The 20826-nt window shown below is 39.5% G+C and overlaps 1 long non-coding RNA gene across 1 annotated transcript; it reads left to right on the forward strand.

Moving 5' to 3' along the window:
- Positions 1 to 4231: 4231 nt before the first annotated feature.
- LOC113604315 (uncharacterized) lies at positions 4232 to 20661 on the forward strand. Its single transcript, XR_008293601.1, has 5 exons — positions 4232 to 4295; positions 4754 to 4887; positions 5443 to 5587; positions 16200 to 16390; positions 20168 to 20661. It is a non-coding gene; the product is annotated as an uncharacterized LOC113604315 (long non-coding RNA).
- The last annotated feature ends 165 nt before the right edge of the window (positions 20662 to 20826 follow it).

Raw genomic sequence — 20826 nt, forward strand, 5'->3', positions numbered from 1 at the left:
CTTTGACATTTGCATTCCACCTCAGTCCATCACATTCCTCCCTACTGAGCAATGTCACTAGTATTGTCTGACTTTGTAAATCAACCATATCAATCTCCCTAATTAAACGTGTAATAGTAGTAGTCTGTCTGAATTCAGACGCTCTGGTTCAAAAATTACATCTTAGCTCCTCTGTCTATTCAGATAGGGTTTCTCAAGCTTGACACGAATGGTATTTTGGGCTAGATAATTCCTTTGGAGATGGGGGCAGGAGGAGTGGTTGTTCCATACATTGTGGGATATTTAGCAACATCTCTGGCTTCCACCCACCAGAGAGATGCCTACAGCACTACCAACCCCAAATCATGACATTCAAAAATGTCGCCAGACATCACCAATGTTTCCTGGAGGACAAAATCACCTCTAGTCAAGAACCACTGACTTACAGAATTCAACCAGCACTTGAAACTTCAGAAAAGAGTCTGTATCCTCTTCCCTTTAATTGAAGGCATTCCACAAATTCTAAGTGGATCTTTTCTCCCAGTTATCAAACATTAAAGGACTCAGATTCATCAGTATAACAAACTGTGCCTTCATAATACTATTCTCCTCTTTAGGAAGTTTAACAAACCTCACATTGCCCATTTGTAGTTGCATTTGTTTGGTGTTTTTAGTGTTATGAGGCAATTTCACAAAATTCCCTCTCTCCATACATAGGTGTCCTGAGACATAAAAGGGAGAGGAACATCAGTCCTAAAAACAGAGAGAACTGGATTTTAATCCCATCTATAACATTTACTAGTTATGCAATCATAAGGGAGTCTTCTTGTGGGCAAAATAAGGATTTTTAGAGTCAAAGAGTGAGGCAGTGTCATAAAGGCTAAATATACCTACACAATAACATTTCTGTGACCTGGAGCTAATAGCTTAGCCTCCATGATGCAGTGTCTTCATCTCTGAATGGTAGGTAAGACCATAACAGCATTTTGAAAACCTTGGGGCTGGAAGTTAGTGTAAGGTCTATGACAGTGGGGACACGTGAATAACCACTGCCCATTACTTCACTCTTGATATTTCCACAGTGGAGCACACTGGCCTCGTCCCTGTTCCTTCTGCTCCCTCAGCACCTGTGAAATGGCCACTCCTTCTGCCTATAACAGCCTTTCCCCAGAAGTTCACAGGGCTCTCCCCGATCGACTTCAAGTCTATGATGAGATGTCACCTTCTCAATGAAACCAACCAACCCAAAATAAAATAATAATATATTATGCTTCTTGTTTGGTTTCTTGCACTGGAATGTAAGCTCCTTGAGAGCAAGAATGTTGCTATTTTATTTAACCTGGTGCCTAGAAAAGAGTCTGGCACACATTAGGGACATAACTGAATAAGGGAGCCTGGTGGTTCAGTCAGTTAAGCATCTGACTCCTGACTTTGGCTCAGGTCAGGATCTTGTCTGATGATAGAGCCCCACGACAGGCTTTGTGCTGAGTGTGAAGCCTGCTTGAGATTCTCTCCCTCTTTCTCGGCCTGTCCCCTGCTCATGCTTGTGCTCTCTCTCTCTCTCTCTCTCTCTTCCCCCCCACCCCCACTCATAATAAATACATACATAAACATTTTTTTAAAAAGAAATATAACTGAATAAAACTGGGAGGCAACTCAGAGGGACAAAGAGAACACCACCTCCAGCTCTGACAGAGCAGGTCTGACCTTTGCTGTTTGATAGACCAGAGACGTAGGAATGAGTTTCTGTGGGAGTATTCAGGCAACACAGTCTTAGAAACACTTATTCCTTACGTTTGCATTATTTAACCTAATTTGGTTACATACCTCAGCATATGGCATATTTACTTGTCAACACCCTCATTTAACATTATCTGTATTGTATTGTTTCATTGATTTTCATTTTCTTTTTAAGCAACAGGAAACTTTTTAAAACATAATATGTCATAGTCAATACTGTATTTTACTATAAAACAGTTTCCCGTATGTGTTTAACAATAAACACATATGGGAACACTTATAAAAGTTAAAACTAATAAAATATATTACTGAACATTTGCGTTACAAGTTCAAAACCATAATACTACAGTGTCAATCTATGAGAATAATGAGATCATTTCAATGAATAAAATCATTTGAAATCAGGAGTTAAGCATGAGAACTAGTCTTCTATTAGCATCAGGTAATTTATATCCATGATTTTTTTTTTTTGGTTTCACAAGATTCACCAGACTTTGAATCTGCTAAATAAAGTACTTGCAAATGGTAATATTTACTAAGAGCTCATTTGCCATCTCTGAGTACTTGTAAATATCTACAAAGCCATGATGGCACAAGAGTGGAAAATGTGTTCAGTGTTAAAAAACTGTAAATGTTTAACAACTGATTGCACTATTGTATTCCTAATGACAACTAAGATATGAAGCTCACATGAGCTTGAAATTAAAAAAATAATAATAATGAGGAAAGTCTCAATATAAAGTAAAAATAGTGGTAACCTACAAAGGGATTTCCAGCAGGGAAAGAGTTGGTAATGAGAGAGGTACAGACAAGGAGAGGTAGGGTGTGGTAGCAGGAATGAAGAAGTGGATGTTGGAATCTTAACTCATTTGGTGTCACCATGTCTTGAATGCATCACACTTAGGGGCAGGACCCCTTGGACTGAGCAATCCAGCAAATACAAGGTGGATGCTGATGTCTAAATTCTCTTCCCTTTTTCTCTTACCACTACCTAAGCCTAAACAAAAAATGATTAAATCAACAGAGCTTGAAACATACGTATACATGTGTATATCTCTCTGTGTGCATATACATACATGTATGTGTATAGTAAGCATACATGCTATGTAAGGTGTATGAACACATACGTATCTCTATAAAACATACATCACAACTATGTATCTGTGAAACCCTGTTCTAGTGATACTCGAAGCATCCCACATTCCTTTGCAGATGAATATCCACCCTACCAATTACAGTGGAAGGGGGAAATATTTAAATATTCAAGTCAACCTGTACAAGGGCATTCCCTTGATGCTAAATTTCATGGCTTGTTTTCACTCTACTTAATGTGCATATTGAACATAATCCTGAAGATTATATTATGCCTAAGACATGATTTTTCTGTTATTTGCTTGCCTCATGTCTCTTGCAGAATGAGCTGGGATTTAGTGTTATAAGCAATTATGAGTTTCACACATTATGCTTATAAAATAATGGAATATAGATTTCTTATACTATTTTATATACTGATCGATGAACAGAGAACACATAATTTTATCAGTTGACTATGGCAGCTAGTGAGTACATTTCATTTTCACTCAACCTCCAGATAATAAAAAATAATGAATACATCACTATACTTTACTATTTTATGTAAATGTTTCATGCAGTTAAAGAGTTATAAAGTCAAAATAAAATGTTAATGGCAGAGAAAGAAACGGCACGGTATTAGGAGCAGAAGGGTGGGTATGTTTTCTGGTCTGTTATGCATAAGCGATTTTTTAAAAGAAGATTCTACTTCGGTCTAACTGTGCTAATGCTTTAACTAGTCTGGGGGTCAGCAAAACTATAGCCCATGAGCTAAAGCTGGCCGATGACCTGTTTTGTAAATAAAGTTTTATTAGAGCACAGCCATACTCATTATTTTATATATGTTCTATGACTGTTTTTGTGCTCCAATGGCAGAGTTAAGTAGCTATAACAGAGGTGATCTGTGAAGCCAGAAATACTATCTGGCTCTTTGCAGACTTTGCAGACCCCTGAGCTAGTCCATACCCTGTCTCCCAGAGGGTGTAGAGCAACTTTCCTTAGGAAACAAGGTAGTCCTGAAATGGCCCCTGTACTGTACCATCACCATTAAAGGGTATGTTAAGCACAGTCAAGACTCTGCCATATCCAGTTTACCTGTCCTTCCAGAACACAGAAAAACACACTCACAGGCCCATGCCAAGGCTATCTTCCTCAGAACCCATATTTCCCTTAACAAGGGGAAGCTATCCATGCCTGCTGGAGGCTTCATTGTAGCCGTTGATGCTACTCAGGCTACTGGTGCTTGGGCCAAGACTCCCGACACTAACGTCTGTCAGTAGAGCCAATGTCTGATGTTGGGGACATGGTAGATAACTGCACTGATGACGCTTCTGCTGTCACTGCCAGAACTGCTGTCCTTGTTCATCACACAATGAACACTGCCATTGTTTGCTCATCACACAGTGAACACTGCCATTGTTTGCTCATGACACTGTGAATACTGCCATTGGCATGCGACCACTTCCCAGCCCTGTGACCATTGCAAGTTTTGACCGCACCCAGTGGTAAGTAGAGTCAGATAGCTATCTTACTGTTTGCTTAAAAAAAAAATCAGTCTGCTCAGGTAGGACTCATATAGAATCCGGGAGGAGAGGGACGAGACAAATCTCTCCTCTTTCTGGTGAATGATGCTATGTCATAGGACCAAATTTCCATTGCATTCTCTATTCCTCAGTATGAATTCCCTCCCATGAGGTACCTGAGACCATCACATAAATAAATGTCAGGAAGCCCTCCCACCTTGTGACTCACAGGCCCTCCAGCCTTACTCAGGCTTAACTATTTCCTAGCTTGGGCTAATGGTGAACGGAACCTGTGCTATAGACCTAGAAGTTTAAACATCTCCCCAGATTCTCTCAGCCATGGTTTTCTGCCTGATGCTCTTGATGACCTTCTAGGAAAATTGCCTGGCAATAATCGAATTCTAATAGGTTGTTGGGGGGATGTTTTAATTTTCTTGCAGGGAGGGCTCTTAAATTCAGCAACCAGCCTTCTGGCAGGGACTACTTCGTGAGTTCATGGGCATGTGCAGTGAGATATAGTGAGGTCTACTAGGGGTAGAGAAGCCTAGCTCATATTGGACACCTGGGAACACAGGTATGTAGAGATAATACAATAGGACAACAATGCTGAGTATCTGTTTAGAGTGAACTGTTATGAGCTAAAATTTCAAAACAACCTGATTTTTACATGTCCAGTCTGGAGCTCAGCACAGAGCCCAGTGTGGAGCCCAGCATGGAACTTGAGCTCATGCCCCTGAAATCAAGACCTAAGTTGAGATCAAGAGTTGGACACTTAACCAACTAAGTCACTCAGATTCCCCCAGAACAACCTGATTTTTGAATGTGCACATGCAATTATTTGATCAAACCCAGCCAAGGCTTTCAGGGATAAGCCCAAACCTCTTTTTCTAGATATTCAGCAAAGCTATAACATACCCTTAGGCATATACAATAAATCACATGGAGGGGGCAGGGGGTGGGGGCGGTTTTTCTACAATTCCTGATTTTCTTCAGTGTGTTTGCACCTTTTCCCGTCATACATTGCCGAGCTTTTTGGACTTGTGATAATGTATTGTGTAAGCATCAATGCCTCATGTATCTTTAACATACATCCTGTAGGCTTCCCTGTTGCTCATGAGGACTAGCTCAGTGCCTATGCAGGTGCCCTGGCTTGTCCCTTGGAGTCCATGGACCTCTAAATTGCATGTGACCAGGCAGAGATTGCCCACGGATGACCTCCTATATTCTGGCTTGCTGCATAGATAATTTCATTGTCTTGCGTTTCCGCTTTTCTGGTAAGTCCCAGGAGGGCTACTGGAGACAGGCTAAGAATAACCCAGAACTATAGAGCAGCTGACATATGATGGTCAGAACTTTGGACAAGGGGAGTTAAGAATCCATGGATACATTCTTTTCCCTTCTTTTCCCCAAGGTGACTATTTAAAAAGAATAAAAATCCTTACAGACATTTGGAAGACACACCATAGTCTGAGCAGTCAGTCACACTTTTTTTCTTTTTCAATGTTTATTTACTTTTGAGAGAGAGAGAGAGAGAGAGAGACAGAGCACGAGCAGGGGAGAGACAGCGAGGGAGAAACGGAATCCGAAGCAGGCTCCAGGCTCCAAGCTGTCAGCACAGAGCCTGACGAGGGCTTGAACTCACGAAGCATGAGATCATGACCTGCGCTAAAGTTGGCCGCTTAACCAACTGAGCCACCCAGGCACCCCAGCAGTCACACTTCTTTTAATGTTTATTTATTTACTGAGAGAGAGAGACAGAGAGAGCCAGACAGAGAAAGAAAGAGAGAGAGCGGGAGAGGGGCAGAAAGGGAGAGATCTCGAGAGAATCTCAAAGCAGGTTCTATGCACAGCACAGAGCCTGATGCTGGATCTCACAACTGTGAGATCATGACCGGAGCCAAAATTAAGAGTCAGATGCTTAACCAACTGAGCCTCCCAGCAGTCAGCCACACTATTATAAACTGTGACCAGCTTGCCAATGGATCCCTCTGTATTTGCCCTCCCTTCTTTCCCACTTAATTTCCTTTACACTTCACTCTGCTTCCTGAAAATTGTTCTCTCCAATAATATATTGGCACATAGCCTGTGCCCCAGGCTCTGCTTTCTAGGGAACCAGTTCTAAGACAATCCCCAGCAGAATTTTATTTAGGTAGAAAAAGCATGTGTAGTTCAAATGTGTAGCACATGAGACCTCAAAGTTTTAAACCCTGAAGAGGGTGGGGAAGTAATGGAACAGGGGAGAAAAATGAAGCAAAATAACTACTAATTCTGCCCCTTCCAGTAGGGGCCCTTTCCTGCATCGCAGTTCCCCTGACCCTATAAGAGTGAAATTAATAGTTGCTGGGTGGTAAGAATGAAATGAGATAATGGATAGGAAGTAAGATAGATTATGTCATAGTTAATATATAGATCGTGGTGTCAGGCAAACCTTGGTTGGAATCCCAGATCCATCTTTTACAGGCTATGTTAACTCTGGCAAGTCAATATTTAACCTTGACATAGTAGGTAGTTCATAGAATCATTGTGAATTACAAACAAAAGAATGTATGCAAAGTGCTTAGCACTATGCCTAGAACAGAGATGCTACTAAATATTATCTATTATTATTTTTAAAATTATTTGTGATGTTAAAAGTATTACACTAACAATAGCTATTACTAGCTCATTATCATCTTAATAGTTTTCCTTTTCGTGATAAGTATTTCCATCATTTACATGAAATGGAAGATATGTCTTCCCCAAATGAAATGATCCCTACACTAGGCATAAGTAACCAGATTATAAGATCTTCCATTTAATTCTTGCACTTCTGTCACTATGAGAAGCTATACAACGGGATTTGTGGGATTGAAGTAAATATAATATGGAAATGAGGTCAAAGATACATGAAGCTTCTTTAGGCCTCAGGAACTAGTTACTAAGAAAAGATTTTTATTCAAGGAGCTTGCAGTTCAGGAAGAAAGACAATGGTGGCAATTTATTTGACTGAGATTGGATAAATATAAGGTGTTAAAATACCACAAAGACACCAAACTTAGTGTGAGTGGTCTTGACCAATTGGGATTCATCCAAACCACCTTTAATTCATAAAGCTGAAAAAGGAGACAGACACATTTTCCTCATTATTTTGAAGAAAAAAAATATTTTTTAAAAGGAATGTTTTTGAAAAATAAAAATAAAATAAAATAAAATAAAATGTTTTGGAGAAGTAATTTGAGATGGTCTGTCTTTACTCCTATCAAGTACTCACCAGGACTTATCTTTAGGTAGGAAAAAGTTTAGGAGATTGAAAATTTGAAGAGGAAAGAGTGTTAGAAATAGTCTTTCCACAATAAAAACGCACCTCTTTTAGCCTCATGAATTTCCAGAAATTTCTTTACCTGGAGACGTGGTCAGGAAGCATGTCTAAAATCCTCTTGAAATCTCTTGTCCCTGAGGATGAAATTTATATGTTTAGGGTGAGCTGAGAAGTTGGCCTCAGCTTCAGAAAACCCACAAGAAACTACGAAGTGATTAGGCAAATCAAAAGTCAATGATGGCCTACATCTCTAAACACAAGGACTAGTGGATGTTCAACAAATAATAACATTTGCCAGTGGCAGTAATGCAACAAATCTCTTCCACACTATGAAAGCAGCAGTGAAATATAAAAAAAGATTAACAGGTGTTCAATACAAACTGTTCCCCTGTATTTGCGTGCTTTCCTTTTCTTTGCCTGGGGGATGAAAGAACTAAGTAAAAGCACTCACTTATGATGCCTAGAACATTTCTGTGAGGTAGAAAGTAGAAAACAATAGATATCTATCTTGGTGAAATGAAGACTATAGAAGGTGTATGAGCTCCTTGGATGAAAAAATATATACTTTATCTCAAGTCTATTTCAGAAAAGAATCAGAATGGTTCCTTTGCTCTACATGATACAGATCTCCAGCTCACCCTGCAGTGCAAAAGAAAAAATCATTTTTATTACTACTACTAGTGGTAGCAGTAGCTAACTTTCACAGGGCTTATTATGAGCACATTATTGAGCTTATTATGTGCCAAAATCTGTGCTCAGGGCTTTAAATAGCTGAGTTTGATTTTCCTAGAGTTTGAGACTAAGGCAGGTGGGAGAGGTTGCGGGGGGCAGTGAGATGATCCTTGGAAACAGGAATGAGGGGATGAAAGGAAGAAGATAGAAAAGGAACAAAAGCTAATATATCTTTTACCTAGGTTAATGATTTTGGCCTCGAGGTCTTGACCTTTCCAAGACTTCTGAGAAGTATGTAAAATGACTTCCATAATTTTTCTTCTAAAAAACAGGAAGCTGGGCATTTATCCACTGGATTCCAAATCCCATTGGTTAAAGGTTGCCTCTTCTGCACTTCTGGGCTGCCCCTGTCTGTGAGCTAAGGGGGGTACCAAGGGGAGGAGAAGGCCCTGGGGCAAAAAAATAGGGAGATAAGCAATGGCTTGAGGTGGAATGTGAGCAGTGTGAGTCAAAATCACCCATCAAAGCTTTGGCTGAAATCAAATGCATGCCAAGGAGATTTTGCAAAGGCAACAAGAGGCTCTGTGACATAGCTAATTATATTTAATGCACATAATGCTCTATTAAACCATCATCATCTTCATTTACTGATATTAATGTCAAGAGAACTAATAAAATTTGCCTAACATCACACAGCTAGTGAATGGTGTAACAGGAATTCAAACCCAAGCAGTATGATCCCACATCCTTAGTCTTAATCATCTCACCAGCTGCAACCAGTAATCTAATCTCAACAACCTCTTGTCAAAGATATTCATTTTTCCTGTGCTAAGTAATCAAAAGAGAGAGAGAGAAAGAGAGAGAGAGAGGAGTGAGTCAACATGGCAGAGAAGTAGGAGGACCTGAAGTTCCCATGTTCATATACAGAAGTATTGAGGCCAGAAGACTTGGAATTCCAGGAAGCCAGGCTACAGAGTGACAGAAACATGTCCAGGGGCCTGTGGGAACAACTTGGCAGGCCATAGGTGCATGATTGTAAACTGGAAGAGATAAAACAAGTGGTATAGGAATGGAGGGCAGGGATCCCCTTCTGTGGAGAGACAAAAGGAAGAGAAAGAGAGGCTGTGGAAGTGTGGGACTGTATTTGGACAAAATAAAAACCATGGACCAGGGAAACGAAAAAACAGAGAAAGGACCAAATTCAAACTCGTTCCGGGATTGCAGGGCTTTCTCCAGACTGGGGCCTGCTGCCCTGTTCCTGTGCCTGTTGGGGAGGGGGAGCTAGCCCTGGGATTAGCAGCGAGTTCAGAGACACAGTCCAGAGAGAGCAGTCCCCTCCCTTGAGTGCTGTGGGAAGAAGGCATATAGCCACTCCAAGGACAAAAGACCCTGCAGGTGCCCACTAGCCAGAAGGCTTTTGTTGGTGGGGCAGAGTGGTTCTACCCCAGGGCACACAGAGCTGGATCCTTTAAGATATGGGGGTTTGAATCCCAGCCAAGTAACTGGGAGGTACGGGGGACAGTGGAGTGGCCAGCCCCCTCGCACCCACACATTACTGTGAAGACAGCCTGAACAGAGAGGTTTGCGTCACCCAGTTGGGGGAGGAGAGACTGGGATGTTGCCATTTTTCTCCCCATCACCAACAAGGCGGGCTTCAGGGAACAAAGAGCAGGGCCCACAGTGGAGGCGGGACCCACTTACACCAAACCATGCCCCTCTGTGCCTGGGAACTGCATACCTAACACGGCAAGACTGACACTGACTGAACCAGACATCCCCTCCTTCAGATCAGTGCAGGCACAGGTTCTAAGGCACCATCAAATATTTGTTCAGCAGTTTTGCATTTTCTGATTTGATTCTTGATCAATTCTTATTTTATCTATATATCTATCTATAATATATATTATAGATATTTATGTATATATAATACATATATGTTTATGTATATATACTATATATTATATATATAAAATATATATGTATTTTTTTTCCTTCCTTTTCTTCCTCTTATTTTCTCCCTTCTCTAGTCTGGTTATTCTGGTTGTTGGCTTCTTTAAGAATACATTTTTAATCTATTCTTTTACACCTCTTCTGCATGTCCTTCTTCTTTATTTTCCTCTCTCTCTCTCTCTCTCTCTCTCTAGATTAAGCCAGATAGTTTCTCTGATTCTCTAGCTGGTCAATTTTTTTCCCTTCTTTTTCCCTGCCCCTGTGATTTCTCTCTTCATATAGGATAAGGCTTCTTCGACCACCACCCCTTTTTAAAATTTTCTGCAGGTTTACTTCAATGAACAAATCAAAGCAGACCTGGTGGAAGGCACAAACCACCACTATGAGTAGGGAGATAAAGCAACCAGAGTCACAACAGAGAGCATGCAACACATTCCAAAAATACCTCCTGAAGGGCCATGAACTGGACAGCATATGACCCCTTTTTAATATAGTAGTGCTCACAGGTGCAGGACACATAACAAGCTACTAAAACACATAAGGGACAGAAAACTAGCCAAAAAGATGATATGGACAAATTCTCCTCAAAAGAAATTCCAGGAAGAAATGACAGCTAGAGAACTGCTCAAAGCAGATATAAACATATCTGATCAAGAACTTAGAATTATAGTCATAAGATTAATAGCTGGGCTTGAAAAAAGCATAGAAGTAGCAGAGCTCTATTGCTGCAAAGATCAAGGAACTAAGAAATAGTCATGACAAATTAAGAAATGTTGTTAATGAGGTGCAAAATAAACTAGATGCAGTGACAGCAAGGATGGAAGAGGCAGAGTGGAGAATAAGTGAAATAGAAAATAAAATTATGAAAAATGATGAATTCAAGAAAAGGAGAGATAAGAAAATACTAAACCACAAGGGGAGAATTAGAGAACTAAGTAATTCAATGAAATGTAATAATATCTGTATCATAAGAGTTCCAGAAGAAGAAGAGAGAGAGAAAAGGGCAGAAGGTTTACTTGAACAAATTATAGCTGAGAACTTCCCTAATCTGGGAAGGAAACAGACATCAAAATCCAGGAGGCACAGAGAACTCCCTTCAGATTCAACAAGAATAGGTCTTCTCCATAGCATATCATATTGAAATTGGCAAAATACAAAAATAAACAGAGAACTCTGAAAGCAGCTAGGGACAAAGGGCCTTAACTTACAAGGCTAGACACATAAGGGTAGTAGCAGACCTGTCCACTGAACCTTGGCAGTCCAGAAGGGAGTGGCAGGAAATATTCAATGTGATGAATAGGAAAAATATGCAACCAAGAATTGTTTATCCAGCAAGGCTGTCATTCAAAAGAGGAGAGATTAAGCCTTACCCAGACAAAAACTGAAGGAGTTCATGACCACAAAACCAGCCCTACAAGAGATCCTAAGGGGGACTCTGTGAGGGGAATGCTGCAAAGACTACAAAGGATCAGAGACATCACAACAAGCGTGAAACCTACAGATAACACAATGACACTAAATCCAGATCGTTCAATAATATCTCTAAAATGGACTATTGCCCCAATAGTAAATGGACTAAATGTCCCAATCAAAAGATATAGTGTATCAGAATGGATTAAAAAAAAACACAAAAAACACACAAAAAAACAAGATCCATCTGTATGCTGTCTATAAGAAACTCATTTGAGACCTGAGGACACCTTCAGATTAAAAGTGAGGGGATGGAGAACCATCTATCATACTGCTGGAAGTCAAAAGAAGGCTGGAGTAGCCATATTTATATCAGACAAACTAGATTTTAAACTAAAGGCTGTAACAAGAGATGAAGGGCATTATATCATAATTATGGGGTCTATCCATCAAAAGCTAACAATTATAAATGTTTATGCCCCCAATTTGAGAGCATCCAAAATATAAATCAATTAATCACAAATATAAGCAATTTATTGACAAGAATACAGTAATTGCAGGGGACTTTAATACTCTACTTACAACAATAGACAGAACATCAAGGCAGAAAATCAATAAAAACTCAATGACCTTGAATGATACACTGGATCAGATATGCTTGACAGATATATTTAGAACTTTTCACCCAAAAGCAGAATACACATTTTTCTTGAGTGCACATGGAACGTTCTGAGATAGATCACATACTGGGTCACAAAATAGCCCTCAATAAAAATAAAAGAACTGAGATCACACCATGTTTATTTTCAGATCATGGCACTATGAAACTTGAAATCAACTGCAAGAAAAAATTTGGAAAGCCTTCAAATGCATGGAGGTTAAAGAACATCCCACTAAAGAATGAATGAGCCAATCAGGCTATTAAAAAAGAAACTTAAAAATATATGGAAGCAAACAAAAGTAAAAACATGACAGTCCAAACCCTTTGGGATACAGCAAAGGCAGTCCTAAAAGGAAAATACATTGCAATCCAGGCCTATCTCAAGAAATAAGAAAAATCCCAAATACAAAACCTAACCATACACCTAAAGGAGCTAGAAGAAGAAAAACAAAGAAACCCCAAAGTCAGCAGAAAAAGAGAAATAATAAAGATTAGAGCAGAAATAAAATTTAGAATTTAAAAAATAGAACAGATCAATGAATCTAAGAGCTGGTTTTTTGAAAAGGAAACAAAATTGATAACCCCCAGTTGACTTCTCAAAAAGAAAAGAGAGAGAACCCAAATAGATAAAATCACCAATGAAAGAGGAGAGATCACAACCAACACCACAGAAATAACAAACAATCATTAGAGAATACGATGAAAAATTATATGCCAACAAACTGGACAACCTGGAAGAAATGGACAAATTCCTAGACACCCACACATTACCAAAACTCAAATGGGAAGAAATAGAAAATTTGAACAGAGCCATAACCAGTGAAGAAATGCAATCTGTTATCAAAAATCTCCCAACAAATAAGAGTCCTGGGTCAGATGGCTTCCCAGGGGAATTCTATAAGACATTTAAGTAGAGTTAATACCTATCCTTCTCAAACTGTTCCAAAAAATAGAAATGGAAGGAAAGCTTCATTCTATGAAGCCAGCATTTCCTTAACTCCCAAATCAGACAGAGACCCCACTAAAAAGGAGAATTACAGGCCAATATCCCTGATGAACATGGATGCAAAAATTCTCAACAATATACTAGCAGATCAAATTCAACAGTATGTTAAATTAATTATTCACCATGATCAAGAGGGATTCATTCCTGGACGGCAGGGCTGGTTCAATATTCGCAAATCAATCAATGTGATACATCACATTAATAGAAGAAAGGATAAGAACCATATGATCCTGTCAATAGATGCAGAAAAAGCATTGACAAAATACAGCATGCTTTCTTAATAAAAGCCCTCAAGAAAGTTGGGATAGAAGGAACATACCTTAATATCATAAAAGCCAAAATGAAAAGCCCACAGCTAATATCATCCTCAGTGGGGAAAAACTGAGAGCTTTCTCCCTGAGAAAGGGAGGAACACGACAGGGATGTCCACTCTTCCCACTGTTGTTTAACATAGTGTTGGAAGTCCTAGCCTCAGCAATCAGACAAAAAAAATGAAATAAAGGCATCCCAATTGACAAAGAAGTCAAACTTTCACTTTTCACCGATGACATGATATCTACATGGAAAACCCGAAAGACCCTCCTAAAAAGCTACTAGAACTAATACATGAATTCAGCAAAGTTGCAGGATACAAAATCAATGTACAGAAATCAGTTGCATTTCTATATACCAATAATGAAGCAAGAAAGAGAAATCAGGAAATTGATCCCATTTACAATTGCACCAAGAACCATAAAATATGTAGGAATAAACCTAACCAAAGATGTAAAAGATCTGTGTGCTGGAAACTATAGAAAACTTATAAAAGAAATTGAGGAAGACACAAAGAAATGTAAAAACATTCCATGTTCATGGATTGAAAGAACAAATATTGTTAAAATGTTGATACTACCCAAAGCAATCTACACATTCAATGCAATCCCAATCAAAATTACACTGGCATTCTTCTAGGGGTGCCTGGGTGGCTGTCGGTTAAGCATCCGACTTCGGCTCAGGTCATGATCTCACGGTTCATGAGTTCAAGCCCCATATAGGACTCTATTTTGACAGCTCAGAGCCTGGAACCTGCTTCAGATTCTGTGTCTCCCTCTTTCTCTGCCTCTTTCCTGCTTGCAGTCTATTGCGTGCTCTCGCTCAAAAATAAATAAACATTAAAAAAATTTTTTTAATTACACCGGCATTCTTCTCAGAGCTAGAGCAAGCAATCCTACAATTTGTACGGAACCACAAAAGACCCCAAATAGCCAAAGCAATGTAGAAGAAGAAAACCAAAGTGGGAACATCACAATCCCAGACTTTAGTCTCTATTACAAATCTGTAAATATCAAGACAGTATGGTATTGGCACAAAAACAGACACATAGACCAATGGAATAGAATAGAGAACCCAGAATTACACGCATAAATGTACGGCCAACTAATCTTTAACAAAGCAGGGAAGAGTATCTAGTGGAAAAAAGACAGTCTTTTTAGTAAATGGTGCTAGGAGAACTGGACAGCAACATGCAGAAGAATGAAACTGGACCACTTTTTTATACCATACACAAAAATAAACTCAAAATGGATGAAAGACCTAAATGTGACACAGGAAACCATCAAAACCCTAGAGTAGAAAACAGGCAACAACCTCTTTGACCTCAGCTGCAACAACTTCTTCCTCAACACATCTCCGAGGCAAGGGAAATAAAAGCAAAAATGAACTATTGGGACCTCGTCAAGATAAGAAGTTTCTGCACTGCAAAGGAAACAACAATCAACAAAACTAAAAGGCAACCAGTGGAATGGGAAAAGGTATTTGCAAATGACATATCATATAAAGGGTTAGTATCCAAAATCTATAAAGAATTTACCAAACTCAACATTCAAAAAAAAACAAATAATCCAGTGAAGAAATGGGCAGAAAACATGAATAGACACTTTTCCAAAGAAGACATCCAGATGGCCAACAGACACATGAAAAGATGTTCAACATCGCTCATCATCAGGGAAATAGAAATCAAAACCACAATGAGATACCACCTCACAACAGTCAGAGTAGCTAAAATTAACAACTCAGGAAACAACAGATGTTAGCAAGGATGTGGAGAAGTGGGAACCCTTTTGCACTGTTGGTGGGAATGCAAACTGGCACAGCCACTCCGGAAAACAGTCTGGGGGTTCCTCAAAAAATTAAAAACAGAAATACCCTATGACCCAACAACAGCACTACTAGTAATTTATCCAAAGGATACAGGAGTGCTGATTCACAGGGGCACATGAACCCTAATGTTTATAGCAGTGCTTTCAACAATAGCCAAATTATGGAAAGAGCCCAAATGTCCATCAACTGACAAATGGGTAAAGAAGATGTGGTTTATATATACAATGGGATACTACTTGGCAATGAGAAAGAATGAAAATCTTTCCATTTGCAACAATGTAGATGGAAGTGGAGGGTATTATGCTAAGTGAAATAAGTCAATCAGAGAAAGACAAATATCATATGACTTCACTCATACGTGGAACTTGAGAAACTAATAGAAGGCCATAGACGAAAGGAAGGGGGAAAAATAGTTTCAAACAGAGAGGGAGGCAAGCCATAAGAGACTCTTAAATACAGAGAACAAACAGAGTTGATGAGGGCAATGGCAGGGGAGAGGGGAAAATGGATGATGGGCACTGAGGAGGACACTTGTTGGGATGAGCACTGGGTGTTGTATGTAAGTGATGAATCTTGGGAATCTACTCCCAAAGCCAAGAGCACACTGTACATGCTGTATGTTGGCTAATTTGACAATAAATTATATTAACAAAAAAACTATTTTCTAAGTATAAACCTCCTGGCTAAAAGATTTCCCTAACTCATCCTTTTGTTTTATTTTTCCTTTCTTTCTTATTTTTCCACTAACAGATCTTTAAAAAGCAGGTAACTTGATAAATTTAGAGGATTTGGTTAAAGTTGTGAGTATACTCAGGTAAACACTGAGTATGGTGCTTCTAGTTTTTGAAGAAAATTCTAGTCTTTGAAGAAAATTATCCACCAGGGCATCTGGATTGGCCTCCTGGGCTTATTTGCACAAGAAAGATATTCCCATCCAGAGGGTAAGAAGATTTTTTATAATAATCACATTTCTGCTAAAGCTCCAGGCTAGAATATCTCCATTATGGAAATCTAAGCATTGTATTGAGAGAACAGAAGTGAGCTGGTTTTCCTATTCCACTGAGAATGGAACATAAGTTAAAACATTCTCTTGGGCTTTTAAGTTTTGAGATGATGCGTGATTTTCAAAAGTGAGAAAGAAAGCTTACTTTACTAGATGGTTGAATAAGGAAGGTTGTAAATTATGAAAGAAAAAAAAATCCCTAGAGAGGTAGCTAACAAAAATACTCCCCGTGGTAAGTATTGCAATCCGTAGACTCCTAAGTGAGGTGACTATATGTGTATCCATCAGATAGGGTATCTTGAAGGTAAAAGGAGGCGCTATTGATAATTTCTCTGAATCAATAGCTGTAAACCAGAACCGCCGCGAGCAAACCACAAAACACCCTATTCACTGGGCAAAAGGATAGATGTGTGTTTTTCCCAATGCTACTAAGACATGAGAATCACTTAGTGTGTTTGCAAATTCTTATGCCCTATCCCTTAGTTACTATACCAGAATCTCAGGTGCAAGCCCTCAAAATTTGTATTTTAACAAGATCTCCAAGTGATTTCTAAACATTCTAAAGTTTAGGCACCAGTGATTGTGATAGTCAATGTCAAAATATACGTGTGTGTATGTGTCTGTGTGTGTATGCGTGTGTGTGTGTGTGTGTGTGTGTAATTTACATAGAAATTTAAACACTAAAATAACTCACTGTTTAAGACCATAACAACTGGGAATGAAAGAATCCATTGATCTTATGTATTAATTCATGTGTATGGTACATATTTATTGAATTCCTAATCACATTCCTAGAAAATATAAGAGATTGGTAATGGATATAAGGAAAAAATAATATATTCCCTGCTTTATATGAATTTGTAGTCTAGTATCGGAGTTTGTAGAGTAATAACTAATAAAATAAATAATTACAATTTATAGATCAAGGATGATAAGGAGATTAAGACTTCATCTTAGATTATAAACCGCCTGAGGACATAGAACTCTTGTTTGTCATATGGAGAATACACCATGGAGTAACCAACCATCCTGGTTTGTACAGAGCTGAGGGTTTTCCCAGGACATAGAATTCTCAGTTCTAAAACCAGAAAAGTTCTAAGCAAATTAGGATGAGCTTCCAGCCTGGCAATAAAGTAATCTTGAGTGAATCCTGGATTTTCCTCAAAAAAAAAAAAAGTATAATAGAATGAATGTAGACATGAATGAGGTTAGAAGATATTCATTGATAATTGAGTTTTACCATTTTCAAGTTTTTTTAATTTTTTTAATGTTTATTTTTGAGAGAGAGACACAGAGTATGAGTGGGGGAGGGGCAGAGAGAGAGAGAGAGAGAGAGAGATACACAGAATCCCAAGCAGGCTCCAGGCTCTAAGAGGTCAGCACAGAGCCCAACACAGGGCTTGAACCCATGAACCGCGAGATCATGACCTGAGCCCAAGTCAGTCGCTTAACCAGCTGAGCCACCCAGATGCCCCAAGTTCTTGAAATACGTTATCACAACAAGGGTCTAAGCTAACTGACAGAGGGGGAAACTGAGGCTCAGAGAGGTTAACTACTTTGCTCTAATCCCAACAGATTGGAAATGGCTGAGCTGGGAGTAGGATAGGAGTCATTTTGCACTGTCTGAATCTAAAGGCCCTAAGGGTAAGGAAAGATGATGCTCTGAGGTTCTTTGCTCAAAACCTCAAAAGACACAGAAATGTGGAATTAGAATTGAATTCTTCATCCTAGGGAAACTAGCCATGTTTTATTTAGGGAGAGCCATTTTGTTTTTATTAACACACACACATGCCCAAGACAGTTTGCTTGCCTCCCTCCCTTCCGGCAGCTGCTTTGAAGCCGACCAGAAGCTCCAGAGGGAGCCGAGCTGTTTCTAGCAGCTGTTTCTCAAACACCTAACTTCATTTTCAGATCAGAGCTGAGGTTTGAAGTCTTAAAACCTTTGCTGCTTCAATCACGAGAGCAGAAGCAGCCAAAACAATCAGTGCCTCACCAGCAGCCTATTTGAATGCCTCTCTGTACACTGGGTGCTTCAGGTACAATGTGGTGTCGGGCTGTCTGTTCAATCTGCTTTCAAATTCTCTCCCCCTCACTTCTCTCTAAGAGAGACACACGAGAGAGAAGCAAGCGGTATCTCACTCAAGCTCCTGTGCTAGCATGTGCTGCCCCTTGTGGATGCTTGCGCGCGCGCTCTCTCTCTCTCTCTCCTTCCTTCCCTCTCCCTCCCTCTCATTTTTCATTTTGTGATTCACAAGTGTTTAAAGTCCAAAGAGAATGAGAAAATGACACATATACTTCCTAAAAATGCAAAGTTAGCATTTTGTCATATTTGATAAGAACCTTTTTTGCAAGAAATCAAATGTTATAGACAAGGTAGGAACTCTTAGTCCCTGCCCAGATGCATCCACCAACTTTTCTCCCAGGCAAGATCCTTAGGAAGATGTTGTGATCCTTTCCATCCAGGTTCATATACTCTGGTAATACATATGTACCCATAACCAATAGAAAATATTGTGAAATAGGTTACTTTTTCATTAATAGAATCATACTATGGACCTAGATCTTAAATTTTTACTGAATATTTTTGTATTATAGGTGCAATCTGGTGAATACATGACAAATTAACACACTGATCTTTGTTGCTCTGTGGTCTTCCATCCCATGAATGTTGCAGTTTCTTTTATTTCCCAGCGTTAGATGTTTAAGTTATTTTTCCCTCCCTCTTGCATACCTGTACTACAATAACTCTATGAGGTAGATTTTACGTTATGATCTCCATTGTACAGATAAAAGATCAAGGTTGAGGTAAATCAAATAACAAGTCAAATTTATACTACCAATAAGTGAACTGCGAAAATCAGGTAACAGGGTAGAGGAGCCTTAAACTATTTGTTTTCTATACACAATAGACTCCATGAGAAGAGAAGGAAAAGGAATTATGCTTTCTTCTGGAGTATTGACCAAGAAGGCCTTAATGTTCCTTCCCCTCAGCCTGACTAAATTTTAGACAAGTTTCTTCCTCTTCCTGACTATACATCCATGACTTCCCTTTTCTTAGAGCATTTACTTGAGAAAACCTGCCATTATAAATTCTTTCTCCATCCCTTTGAGATGTAAGTATTCTCCCAGCCTCTTGCCAGTTTAACAACTTAAGAATGTTTTTCTATGGGGCGCCTGGGTGGCTCAGACGGTTAAGCGTCTGATTTCAGCTCAGGTCATGATCTCGGGGTTTGTGAGTTCGAGCCCCGTGTCGGGCTCTGCGCTGACAGCTCAGAGCCTGGAGTCTGCTTCGTGTTCTGGGTCTCCTTCTCTCTCTGCCCCTCCCCCACGTGTGCTTTGTCTCTCTCTGTCTCTCAAAAATAAATAAATAATTAATTAATTAAAAAAAAAAGAATATCTTCCTCAAGGACATGGGAGCCATCCCTTTGAAATGTAATCATCAAGAAACATGGGGTCCCTGTCCCCCAGTCTCTGTAAAAGGACAGGAGCCTAAATTCAAAAAGGGACAATCAGCAAACACAGATGGCCTAATCACATTCACCATCCATTGTCCTCAAGGACCTTCCCGCTAACGCACCCCAGCTTTTAAAAACCCACTTGCCTTTTGTTCCAGCAAAGATGAGCTCAGTCTCTCTCTGCTATTGCCATAGTCTTGAATAAAGTCTTCCTTGCCATTTTTAACAAGCTTCTGGTGCAATTTTTTTTTCTTTTATAGGATCTATTGTGCACCACCTACAACCACAAGCTTGACTCTCCCTGAGGAGGCTATTCTCCAAATCAGTCCACTTGTTTCCCCTTTTCATGTTCTCAATATTTGCTGAAGAATAAAAATGTACAGTCATATATTTTCTAAAATTTTCAGTACTGTTGGTGTTTCTTCACACCACCAAAGCGCAGAGTCAGTATCAAATTCAAGGACACAACCACTTTCATCCGCAATCCTACCCATCCTTTCCCTCTCATTGAACGTAAGGAGTTTCCTCTGGAGCTCAGAGCGTTGCTGGGGTTCTCCCTCATCTACAACCCTGAAATCACTTAACAACCAGCTTTCTACCTCAGGTGATCATCTTTAATCTTAGGCTCTGCACTTGTGCATCCCGTCCCTCTTCCTTTTGCAACAGAATAATCTGGAGACCATGTAGGAGGTATAGGGTAATATCAGCACATTCTGTTTCAGACTCTGTGTAAGTGATATGGTGGCAGAATAAGTCATCCCATCTCAGCTTACTGACCTTTATGCAGTACATCAGGCTTACTCTTGTGCTATTTCCCAAACAATATACTTAGTAGAGGTCATTATTTGAAGGTAAATATAGGCAACCAGAAGCAAGGAGTGATTTCAGAGCAAGTACAGAGCTCTGAATTCTAGGATAA

Source organism: Acinonyx jubatus, chromosome E2 (genome assembly GCF_027475565.1).
Source record: "Acinonyx jubatus isolate Ajub_Pintada_27869175 chromosome E2, VMU_Ajub_asm_v1.0, whole genome shotgun sequence".
Lineage (NCBI taxonomy): Eukaryota > Metazoa > Chordata > Mammalia > Carnivora > Felidae > Acinonyx > Acinonyx jubatus.